Source organism: Dermacentor andersoni, chromosome 3 (genome assembly GCF_023375885.2).
Source record: "Dermacentor andersoni chromosome 3, qqDerAnde1_hic_scaffold, whole genome shotgun sequence".
Lineage (NCBI taxonomy): Eukaryota > Metazoa > Arthropoda > Arachnida > Ixodida > Ixodidae > Dermacentor > Dermacentor andersoni.
Window position 1 is genome coordinate 26,569,603 of NC_092816.1, and position 12,557 is coordinate 26,582,159.

The window sequence follows — 12,557 nt, forward strand, 5'->3', positions numbered from 1 at the left end:
CTCAGCTGTTCGCCCGCTGGAAAGCGCCGTTAGCAGAGGCAACGTGAAGGTGCGAGTGTGCCCTGTCGTTTCTGGGGGTGTGACGTATGCAGTGACGTCCATGCTGAAAGGGAGTGCCTAATATGTGTTCACGACCGGAAATCATTCTCGTTCTTGCGCTGAAATTAATGAACCGTATACTAAAAGGGAGGTTCTTAGGAAAACTATACATCGAAGGCATTGCCGAGTGAATCCTGACCTCGAACTGCTGCTGCAGTAGCCGTTACTTTGCCGGTTTGGCGTTGGCTTCCGTGTTAACGCGCCGCGTGCTACTTTGGATGCCATTCTACTAATTTCGACATATAGTCGAATTCGCCGTTATGTCAGTTTTTAATTGGCTCACAGGGTAGCTACGGCCTCTCCGATGGGCTGCCGATGGGGGTCAATACGCCTCAGAAAGGCACCCACGGACAGCACATGTTCCTGTCCTCGTCCCTATTTGTGTCTGTATGTATGGCAGAAAGCGTCGTAACGGGAAAGCAGGGTTGCCAGTCAGGCGCAGCGCTCCGTGGAACCTTTTGAGTGATGACTCGTGCGCTCGATGGCTTTGGCCGAGGGGAACCGCGCAGCGCTCCTCTTGGCTTGGTGCCTCGTTGACGTAAGACTCTGTCGACGTACGCGGCGCGCGCGCTTCGTTTGGGGGGTGATGCGGCCGGGCCTGTCCCGCGTGCTTGGCCATGCACCCTGCTGGCCCTGCAGCTTGCGGTTGGAAAACGGAGAGAAGCGCTGCCGCGCGCAGAAGAATGATCGGCTGTCTTCCTGCGGATGCGTGCCCGGTGAACTTGTTGACTGTTCGCCGCCTGCCTCTCGAGGAATTATTTGCGCAGTTCGCATGTGCGTCGACTGCACGTCTCTGTGGCGGAAAGCTCCGTGCCCGATTGTTTTGTAGGCTGGTTACGTCGTACAATATGAGCTGCAACAGGGTGCCCGAGTTCGAAGGAGCTCCGAGGCGGCATGGCGACGACATACGAAAACTTGGAGAATTGAAACACTGTTTCAATTAATGGTGTTTATTAATTTTTTTTCGTACGTCAACGCCGCCGTGTAGTCTTGGAGCCCCTTCGAACACAGGCACCGTGTTGCAGCGCGCAACTGTACTTGGGTGCCTAATTTCAGAAAGCTTTCGTGTGCCTCATGCGTAAGCAGCGGGGATGAACAAACTCGTCACACTTGCCGTAAGATTTGGCGCACCCTGAAGCGGTCGGCAGAAGTCAAATTTGTAACAGCTGTTCGATTGTGTTCATTTGTGACCCACGCTAAACAGAGCGACCGGCGCTACATACTTGTGGCGACGAATATGCAGTCTTCGCAAAAAGCAGAGCATATATACTTGCAATAAAGTGCAGGTTGCGGCAACGCAGACGAGCATAGGAAAGCCTAATACTGCACGTGGAACTCGTGACGTGAATATTCGTAGTGGAATACTCAAAATTTCCTAGTCACTGCGAGGCCGGCCTGTCCGCTTGGGCTTACAACAACGCTGAGGACAAAGATGACGTCTATAGTTCGTAGTGGTCTTGTTTGTGACACCACTCGGCTTCCCAACGGCTAGCACCTGCACGAAGTTTGGTCGTGCAGTGATTGTAAGCGCGGAACGCATTCGCAGTATTCAGCGGTGAGCCGTACCCCCGATGCTGTGCGTGCCGCCTATGTCTCTCTCTCTCTCGATGCGCAACCGATGGAACCTTCGTTCGAGTTAGACCTGTCTGGCTTCTACGCTGTTCGCTTGCGTAGCGAGCGCGGTGCCGCCTCGGAGGCGAACACCTGTGTGACCCCAGCCACACCTGTTTTCTGTGCCGGAGGAGATGGCTTTGCGCACGTGCGTGTAGGCGCTACATGGATGTCCTCGGGCGGCTCCGCAGCCGGCGGGAGCGGCGCAACCGGTTCTGGATTGCGTCTGCGAGGCGTGCTCTTCTCCGCCGCCCGCCATCAGTAGCGCGGTTCCTCTGCTGTGGCATGGGATATACGCGCGCTGGTCGTAGTGCTGGCGGGTGTGCGCCTGAGGTTCCATCCAGTCCCGGCGTCGTGCTCGTCCTCCCGATTGTCAGCCGTCGACCCAGCGGGGCTGGCTTGACCGGAGGACGCTCCTGCGAGGTCGACGCACGTTTATTCCCGTGATGTCGCTCGCTGTAGGCGATCTGTCAAATCTGTATTACAGGCTGCACGTGACGTCACGTTCTTCGTCGTACAGCGACTTCAAAAGAAGCGGTACGAGACGGAAAAGGACAGTCTTGCGCAAATAGACATTGTGAAGCAGTACTAGCGAGGTCATGTTATTGTCCGGAGCTACCGTGCCAAGTTATGGGACCGTAATTCTCGATCGACCGCATTCGGAGAGATCACGTTTACGAGCACGCTGATTGGCTCAGCCAGTCGAAGTGGTTGTTGTGGCGTAAGCGCCGTCTTAAACCCCATCTAGCGGTATTCTCACGTCGCACAGTTTCCTTGCGCGTTAGCGGGGAGGCCTGTTTCCTCGGTGAGGCGAAGCGCTGAACGTTATGTCATTCAGAAGGTGATACTGTCCCTAAAATGACCTATCGGGTATGCCTTTCACGAGCTACTCTCGTTTTCCTGCGGCAGGCAATCTCTTCGATTGCAGCAACCCCGCGACGTCGGACAGTGACGTCTTCCTGCCAAAACCCGACCCCACGTAGGGTCACATGTGCACAAGCACACCACCGACTGCCAGGCACACGGGTTGCGTGTTGGGCGCCGAGCATCTTGTCTCTCGTCTCGGCTCGTTTTGCTTGCGGCCGCTGCCTTTGTTCCTAGTTCTTTCTCGTCGCCGTTCTGGGCCGCATGCAATCGCCGTATTTCTGGGAGCTGACCCCGGTCGCACAGAACTTGCTTGCTCCCCGAAAGAGTAACAAACCGCACGTGCCCTGTGGCGTCCGCCGTGGCGCTTGTTAAAAACTTCCACGCCAGCAGCGACGTCCCCGCTGCGACGCCCGGCGAGTGAAACCGACTTCTTTAGCTGTGCTGTCGTGCGAGCTAAGGTCTATACCCTGTTCTTCAGTAGCGTACGGCTCTGGTGGCATCCTCGGGTTCCTGCATTCCTCTTCGGTTTTCTTCGAGTCCTCGCGGGCCCAGCCGGGGTGGGAGATCGTTAAACTTTATCTGCAAACGAGTCGTGCGATCGCGGGAGCTCTATTTTTACCAGAGAGATGCCGTGACAGCGCGCGCTGCGGTCGCTTTGCAGTCGCCGATGCCTTCCGAGCGGTCTGCGAACCTTGGCGCTTTTGTTTTCGTCTTTGGCCGTCTTGTGTGTGTGCGCGCGTGTTGGCACCGTGCGGGACACTTCGCGATCTTTTGGCGGCGAAGTGTGCGTCAGGCGCATGTTGGCAAGTCAGTCTTGCGACTCGCAGTCGTGCTTCGTTTTTCTCGCTGCCGACGACGGATTACCACCTGGATCGTACCACCGTAGCCTAAGAGGCGAACGCTGAGTTATCGCGCGAGGGACGGGTGTGTCTGCTGCGTAAAGCGCGTTCAATTATGCAAAGCGACGGCCGTCGACTCCGTGTCCAGAGGCATCACATGCGGTGGCACCGAAGCGCGTCGGCCACCTTTTCTGTATAGCAGACAGCCCAGCGCTGCCGTAACATTACGTTTATTGCCTGTTGGGTGGGAGCTAATAGCGTCGAAGTTTTCTGTTATGTGTGTGGTAATGTTCCTGCGCATCTGGGTTTTGAAATGACTCTTATAAACCGAATGACGAGTCATCACCGCCATGATTGGTGCAGTGTTGCTCGCTCGCTGCACTACAGCGCGTCGTGTCTCCGTCGGAACGCGAAGAAGTCACGCCATGTCGTGCAGAAGCCAAGGATTGCGACAACGACGCTGCGTCACGTTCGACTGTGGCCTCTGCATCCATTAATTGCAGGCGCACGTTGTTGATGGCGGCGTTTTACGCGAGAGGTCCGCGCGAGTGAGAGGCCCCTCGTCTCTTGTGTTGTTGCCAGTTCGATGATGCATGTGGTGTCCGTAGCAAAAGAAGCCGCCGCACTTGTTCGCTTTCAAAGAAACGAGATCGTCGAAAGATTCATTTGCATTTGGGCGAATTTATTTACGTTACTTAATGAACGCCGTATTGCATATACATGAGCACCCTCTGCAATGGCGTCGTGGGAAGTTCGGGCCGTGCCGGCCGGGCTCGGCGGTGGCGGCTTCGGCTGTCGGGCGACGCTGGATGGAGCGGGGCACACTACTTGGAGAGAGAGAGACAGTGGTGTGTGCAGTTGAGAAGGTGGCGGCGGGGGAGGGATTGCTTGCGCGGCAAAAAGGGAGGGAAGGCTGCCGCGTGCGTTCTTTATTTTGTCGCGCCGAGGACGAATGGGGGAAGGCCTGTGGCGGCACGCCATTGGTCCCGTCCTCGGGAAGGACGCGAGGAGCATGGCGTTAGAGCGAGAGGAGGTCGACGGCTGAGGAGGAGGAATAAGCGAAGCGCGTACCGAGGTGTGGGCGCGAAGCTGCGACGGGGAAAGAAGCGGGTCGGCGCCGACCGACACAAAGAAGGGGAAAAAAAAGCGAGCCGCAGAGAAAATAAACGAGCTTTCTGCGCGCCTGCCGGAGCTGGAAGCCGGGCAAAAGCAAAATCCTACCCCCGCGCCCAAGGTAAAAGACGAGCGGACGAGGGAGAGAGAGAGATCGTGGATATGTAAGGGATGTGGTGGTAGAGGGGGGAGGGAGGGCGAGAGACGACGCTTGGGGAGGAAATATCGAAGAGAGGAAAAGAAATACAAAAACGCACGAGAAACGGAAAAAAAGTGCGCCGACTCGGCAGTGGTCCAGGTCACGTGGGCTCGTCAGGTGGCAGGGGCGCTGTGGGAACGGCGTCACGTGACCTTCCGAGCTGCCAACTCGGTCGGGGGACCGTATACGCACCTGCCGACTGAGCCGTGGGAAGCGCGCGCCAGGCAACTAACGTTAAGGTTCGGCCCCACCGACCTGGCTTCCTTGGCGAGCGAAGTTTGGCTGTTAAAGCTGCATGGGGGGAGGGGGTCAGTTCGCAGCGCTTTTTGGACTCGCCCGGGGGCCGCGATTCCAAAGGCCGCCGCGCACTGTTGGCTCGACGCGACGCGGTCTTCGTGGGCTTTGCTACCGCGGTTGTGTTGGCTGCTGGTGCATGCGAGTCTGAGCTGTACTAACCGGACTTCACACCACTGTGACCTAGCCTGGCAGCCCTCCAGTTTTTAGTAGCTTTCACTATTTATTCTTTAAATGGTTGCTTACTATTCCCGCAGCTGGGAAAATAGAGGCGAAAGTATCGCGCTGTTGTATGTTGTCATTCCTTGCTTATGGAAGTGGGTTACATGGTTGAATTTTAAGCGAAGCAAGCGGTTTGGTTTGGTGTGTGCGCTACCGCCAGTCTTCTTTCGGGAAGGAGTCGCGGCGAAGCTTTTCCGCTGCGCTGATATATAGGCGGATGGCTGAGGAGCTCTAGTTCGCCGATGTCCTTGTGTGCCGGTGGTGCACTCCAGCTTGCCGTGCGCGCCTAATATTTGCTCGAAGGGCCAGAAAGGGCTCGGCACAGCTCTTGGCATGCGGATCTACACGACGTGCAGTCGCTTTTATTGCCCAACTCGGTGCCGAAGCCATGAGTATTGCTGACGTTAAGGGCACAAAAACGCATTTGCCCCCCCCCCCCCCCCCCTTCTTTTTCTCCCACGCTGTAAAGCTAGTAGCGAACGCCGAAATGTTTTATGAAATCGATCCGTTTCCGAGGCCCATGCAGTCACTCACTATAGCATAGATATGGTTAATTGTAATCGCGGGCACCCTATTTACAAGCTTGATGTGCACAGCTCAGCCTGGCAAATCTATATAGGCCGGCTATTGTTCCGTTCCTCTTAGGCGGCTCTCGCATAAGCGACGCACGTCACCAAGTGTCTGAAACAAATTGGTGCCACGTACGACAGCGAGAAAGCGCGACACTTGTTCGAAGTAGTGTGGTCTCCTGCATGCTTTTTCATGCAGCACTGCTTAGGTGTGTTGATAAGCATGGGTCACTGAATGGAAGGCAGGCGAATATTCAGCTCTGTGTGTAGATAAACGCCCGGTAACCTCGCAGTATTTCCGAACACTTTCTCATGTTCCCATTCTCAGCCCGTCTTGCGACACTAGTGCCTGACAAAAATCGACACCAGCCTCGCATGAACGGTGTCGTGTAAAAAACAAACAAAAAAGCGTATGGTTGTGGTTGTTTACATAACATTGCTTGTATATGCGCATCCATATTGATTGTCGTCACACTGGTAGCGCTTATTTCGCCACGCATGCACCGGCAAACGACGCCGGACCGAGGCAGGGCCAGAGGGCTGGCGCTCGTGGCTGTTACCAGCTGCTAAATCTGCGCAGCTTTTGTGTGCGTCAGATCATGGCGACGGCTTAGTCTGGGAAGTGCGTTGTTTCTGACGACACGTAGTTTTATGGCATCGAAACGAATTGGTTCACAAGTGATGCTTTATCCCTGCGTTTCAATCTCAGTGTACCCCAACGATCTCGCGAAAGCTCCGTCACGAACTCGGGCAACTACCACGCCTGCCGTAATAGCCGCCGTCCTGAGAGGCAGGCGTGTTAGGCCGCGCGTACTGGCACTCCAAACTCTGGCGTGTATAATACATTTGGCGAAGAACGACATACTTACAGCTTTTACCTGTTTGTAAGTAACATAAAGAAAATACTCATCAGACACCCTTGTCACCGAAAAATAACCGTTTCCTGCCGTGATAGACGAGCAACACTCCCGGCGAATACCTCGTCTAGCGTGAACAAGTCTTTTCATCAATCATTCAAACAAAAAAAGAGTTCCAGCTGCATTTAATAGTTCAGAGGAAGTAGGCAGGAAGGACGATCCTTACCCACTGGGCTGGACTCGCCGTGCAGTTCAAAGAAAAACAGGAAGTCATCACAATTTCGGCAACGGAAGAAAAAAAAGAAGGAAATGGCGCTCCGCCGCAGCACAATGCATGATGCACACATTTAATGAATCTCTTCCTCTACATAGCCCGTTGTGAAACGAAGGTCACCTGTGAGCGGATGGCCGGCGTAGCGCTGTACGTACTCTATACTCCAGCTTCGCCGCTGCCGATGAAAGTTTAAAAAAAAGTCATTCTGACTCGCTAGCGTACTGGGGACGTTTTTTGTCGAATATGAAACTCGCCAGCGGCGTTATCCCGTGCCTACTTGCAAATATGGTGGGAGACAAGTGCCTACGTGGCAATTCGGGGCGGCGGGTTTCGATCTAGGATGCGCAGCGCCGTTCTCTGGCCTAGCCGTCCGTCCTTCTACAGGCTCGCGCGCCCTCTCCGCAGCTCGCGCCTGCGCACAGCCCGCGCCGCTCTTCTGCTACTGCGGTAAAAGCGGGGGGTGCCGTTGTCTGCCTGGAAGAGCCGCCAGCGCGTTTCGTCCAATCGGAGGCGAGCGCAGCTGTTGCGGCCTGAAAACAGCGGGTGGCTGGGGGGAGTGTGCGCGCGCGCGATAATAGCCCCTGAGATGGCGAGTAGGAGGATAAAATAAGCGCCCGGCTCCAAAGGAGAAGACAGCAACAAAAAAATAAAGCTGACGTCGTTTCGCTCGCTGTTCCAGCCTTCTCTGTAGCCGACGTGCCTTTCCCTGTGCACTGCAGCTTCTGCAGGCTTGCGTGTGCTTTCTTTATTTACTTGCCTGTCTCCTTCCCCTCCACCAGTGCTCCTCGGCGTTCTTTTCAAACTCTACCAGGGCCCGCTCCTCCTCCCAACTCCGCTCTTGTGCGGGCTTCGTTCCTCCCAGGGCTTATTCTAGGGGGGCGCGCGCGCGGTCTTTATGCGTGTGTTCTGGTTATACTGCACTTTTTTTTTCTTCTGCTTTGCTTCTTGTGTCGCTTTGTGCGGCGCGCACTTGCCGGGCCCTGCTGCTAGCTGGCTCGCTGTTGCTCTGGTAGCGCTGCAGGGAGAATCTCTCTTTCCCTCTTCTTTCTTTTTTTTTTTCGTCGCCGTCTTGTGCTGGAGCAGCAGCAGCGTTCGTGTAGCTCTGCCTCGCTCGCTGACGCAGCGGCGCAATTTGGACCGGCGGCGTGTTTCTTTCGGAGCCCCCACCCGGCTGACGCGACTTCAGAATGACGACGCTTTCGTGGTCTTTTTCTTTTGCCTTCTTTCGTTCCCTCCGAGCTCATCTCTTGCGCCCGCTGTGTGTGGGAACGCGCACGAGCGAGAGAGAACGGCGAATGAAAGAAAAGGGATGGGGTGCGATTTTGCGAGATAATTACGACCCGTCCGAAACTAGTGCGAACGTAATTGCGCCCCTCCGCGCAGCCAGCCAGCGCCAACGGCTTTAGCTGGCCGGTCGGCTACGACTGGCGCTGTTCTGCGGCGGCACTACCCTATCCGGGGCCTGCGGCAAGCGCTCTCTTCTGGAGTTGTGGGGGTGCGGTATGTTTGAATTTTAGTTTTCGGCTGCTGCTGATCTTCTGGCGAGCTGCTGCCCTGAATACAACTACTGAAGGCGCTACGTGACTGTTAGCAAATGAAGGGATTCGTTTGCCGGGCGCGGCTGAACGAACGACGAGAGTGCGTATTCCGTCGACGGCTGTCCGTGTGTGGCCTGCTAGAATGAGTGGCGCGGACGGATAAAACGTCTTCGAAGGCGTTGACGCTGGGTGACGTGGAGTCAAAAGTTCTGATTTGCGAGCGTTCCTCTCTCTCTTGCCTACTTCCTCTTCATTGCGCTTGTACTCAGTAGTAGGGAGGAAACAGCGCTCGAAAATTTGCGACCAACGCTTGTTTCATTAGACGTGCCTTAGGTGGCCGATTTATGAGAATCATCGGATGTCTTCTCCGCGTGTTTACGTTTTATCGATTTCTTTGTGACGTCGTTTTGAGCGCTTCACACACACACTTTCTGGAATGTCGTAGTAGCATTAGAGACGTCAAGTAACCATCAGTCATGCTTGAGGAACATTGAAACGCGTGAATGTCGCTCGGTAGTATGTAGTCATTTCGAGGCAGGAGAATCACAACCGCCGCATGAAGCCCACAAAAATTTAAGCCAGCGAAAGCTTAGCGGCAGTTAACTGTTCTTACTTTAATTGAAACGTGGAAATGATGCGGACAAGGGACGAAGAGGCGAATTGTCGTAGGTGGGAGCCGCATCCACATCTTTCGCGTTGCGCCCACAATGCTTTACCATTGAGCTACAGCGGTTTATCATTGGGCTACAGCTACCCCAGGCGTCGCGTATGGTCTCGGACAATCTTGGTATTCCTCGGTGAAACACCCCGAGTAGCTCAATTTCCGCACCCGTGTGCGTGTATGCGGCCCCGATTAATGATCTCGCGCTTCAGCTCTGTGACGTTCTTTTACGCGGCGTAGACGGGCCGTTATAGTCGAATGTGCCGGTGGCTGCTCCAAGCCGTTCCACTCGTCACAACAGCAAAAGACCGCGCTTTCATTGCAAGTCGGCGACTTCTCGTCCTCATGGTCATTGCGCTTGGGAAGATGCTCCCCACAGTTCGAGGCAGAAAGATTCCGAAATGAGGGCTGTGCACAACACCAGTATGTACAAACGGTATGCAAATATGCGATTGGAGCACTTACTACTGGATGAACGCATATCGATTGACGTTGTTTAGTTTGTCGAGGTCAACAAGTTAGTGCCGCCTGCGTATCTCACGCTTTGAAGATAACACGAGAGAGAGAATTCCAGTTGTGACGAAGTCCACCTTTCAGCATTAACTCGCAACGGCTGCAATAGTCGCACCTAGCAACGCTGAGAGGGGTCATACGCAGCATACTTATAGTGTGCAGAATAATGCTATAAATATGAGGAAGTGTTTCATTTCAGTTAGGCTTTAGACAGATTTTAATCAGACAAGCCGAGCTCCATCAGCAGTGACTGTCGGTCGCTGTGGAGAGCTAGGTCAGTGACAGTGCCTTCTCATTTGCCTTTTTTTTTTTTTGAACGCGAACAGTCAACTGAGGGAAAGGAAACGCAACGAAGGAGGTATAGAAAGTGGTGATGTTTCATACCCGGCAATACGTACATCCTGAAACAATATAAAGTGCAGTCCGTGCGTCTGTGTAGGAAAACCTCAACTAGCAGGCGTTATACAGTTACGGGGTCGCACCCGCCAAGCCAAGAAATTGTTGCGTCCGTGTTCCCGAAAGTTGTTTGATCGTTCTCATATTGAGGAACACAAGATTAAGAACGGGAGCCCGCTGTCATGCGCCTTCAAGTGGCGCTGCTTCAGTTTGGTCCCCTATAGTTGTCGGTAAAACACCAACTCCAGTACGCCGTCGAAAGCTGCTTCACCGATCCCTTCTGCTGTCGTGGCCTGTCATGAAAACGGGAGTCAAGTGTCCGGTGTCGTGTGGCCGCATATGGATGCGGGAATTCGCCTTAATGGAACGCGGTTGTTTGTTCCTTGCTCGACGGGGTCTTTCAGGGATGCCGCATACTCACCGTGCCTATCGTATTACGTGCCCCGTCCGCGGAGCTTCCGCAGATTCGACGTTGGTATTGGCGTGTAATAGTGCACCACCGGAGGATTCGATCGTGCCTCACCGGAAGCAATTCCCGTTGCCCCCATCGGCGTCTCGTTACACGGGCACTCCGTTCTGCGCAAGTTCCATCAGCCTCTTGCATCCTTCGGGTCGTCGTCGTCTTCTCTGGGAACGAGGAAAAAGCATAAAGACTGAAGGGTGGACAGAGGGAGGGGGGGGGAAGATATTTCTTTCCCGGCAGGCGCTTTTCTTTTTCTGTTCGTATTTTCGTTATCTCGAGCTTTGTTTCGAGTTTGTTTCTACTTTGCTTTCTCCCTTTCTCGCGTTCCTCTTCACGCCAGGATGACTGCGCTCTGCAGCGGCCTCACAACTAGCGGCGCGTGCGCAGCAGCTTTCTTTTCCTGGTGACGTAAAGTCGTCGAGCAATGCGGATGTTTTCATCGCCGCGCCAATGCCTCGGCACGGGAGGTGGGGGAGGTGTCTGTATCCCTGAGCGAGCCCCCCGCTGCGCGCTGCTGACGGTGCAGACACACAGGTCCGCCCCCCCCCCCCCCCCCACCTCTCTCCACACTCAAACACACTCTTCGCCCAATTAAACCTTTGTGTGGTACTCCCACAATGCAGTGGCACGAAGATTCCGCTTAATGTTTCATTGGTTGTTGTCTTCCTTTTCCCGCTTTCACGCCACTGCCCTACCCAGGCTTCGAATCACACCACCACCCGTTCGTTATGTCCGTTCCTATGGCAGTGTACACCCCGTATACTACGCATGGCGTGCAGCCCGTTCGGCTCGCAGCGTTGTTGGCCTGTTCGCCGCTGCTTTTCGGTCCATCACGGGGGGAAAATGCCAGGCCCGTTCATTACTGCGCGGTTCCCTTCGCTTTCCTGGCAAGCCCTGTGGTAAACTGCACGCGCGCTAAAGGCGCGGTTGTTACGCGGTTATGGTCCGGGAGAGAAAAACAAAACAAAAAAAAACAACGCCGGAACACGGGTAAACAGAGGAAGGAAACGAGCTCTCTCTCGTCCCATTGTGCAGGGTGTGCTTATGTGTAGTAGCAGCTGCAAGTAACACAACGGGACCACGCGCTAGAAATAAGGATGTCACCGCGCTCATACGCAGTCTGTGCTCGACGCTAAGCGCTAGTCTGCATAGCTCCACCTCCTTCTGAAGAGTGTGCAGCATCTTATCTGAGCCTTGCGAGGACCGCGATCCTCCCTTTTTGCTTCTCTTTGCTGAAACAGTAACGGCGCTTCCGACGCTAGGTTACGAAAGAAGCACGTTGTGTGCTTGTGACGTTGTGTGGGTATATATATATAGGGCGAGCCACGGGGGGTGCACGGATGCTCTGCGAATCGTGTACCCGAGGGTGAATGCTGAATAAATAAGTTGTATATAGACGGATTGGAACAGTGTAGTGGGTCGTCCTCTTCATCCCTTGTGCTCGTGGATGCCGCTCGTGTCGAGAGTCCGTGCCCTGCGCTAACGGTCGGTCCCAAACGCCGGTGACTAATAAACGGCTTTGCAAAAAGAATAAATAAATAAATAAATAAATAAATGACCTGTTTATCCACAATACTGGTAGATGGTTTTCTTTTTCTTTTCTTTCAGATGGGGGGGCTAATTAGTGTGCGAAAATGGGTGGAAAGATGATAATCGCAGTCGTAACAGCAACAGAAGGTCTGACTTTGCTGGCGGATGTTCGTTGAGCACTCGCGTTTGTGTTTCACACGCATTCACGCGTATGTGCACTTGTAGAGGGCCGCAGCGCACCCTTCCATCAGTAACAGCGTAACAGAACTGACCATTCATATCGAGAATTTATTTTTCGCTCGGTAATACTGACTCGAAAGTCAATCACCACCTGTTGCTGTTTGTCACGCGTACGGCTGGTGCGTACGGGAGTGAAATAGTTCTTTCACGAGAAGTCGATGTCTGCTATACTGTGCAGGCCTCGCGCGTCGTTATAGTAGGGACAAAAAAAAAAAAAAAAGTCGAAACGCGCGACAGCACTCGGGTGCGCTGCCTTAGTTCCCTGTAGTGAG

General features: G+C 54.3%; 1 protein-coding gene and 1 long non-coding RNA gene across 3 annotated transcripts in view; one reads left to right on the top strand and one right to left on the bottom strand.

The window, feature by feature from the left end:
• Positions 1 to 12,557, top strand: part of spen (split ends) — a 198,380-nt gene that overhangs the window by 115,244 nt on the left and 70,579 nt on the right. The gene's annotated exons all lie outside the window — the stretch shown is intronic.
• Positions 3,723 to 8,446, bottom strand: LOC129382001 (uncharacterized). Its single transcript, XR_008610088.2, has 2 exons — positions 6,897 to 8,446; positions 3,723 to 4,243 (listed from the first exon to the last, which is right to left on the bottom strand). It is a non-coding gene; the product is annotated as an uncharacterized lncRNA (long non-coding RNA).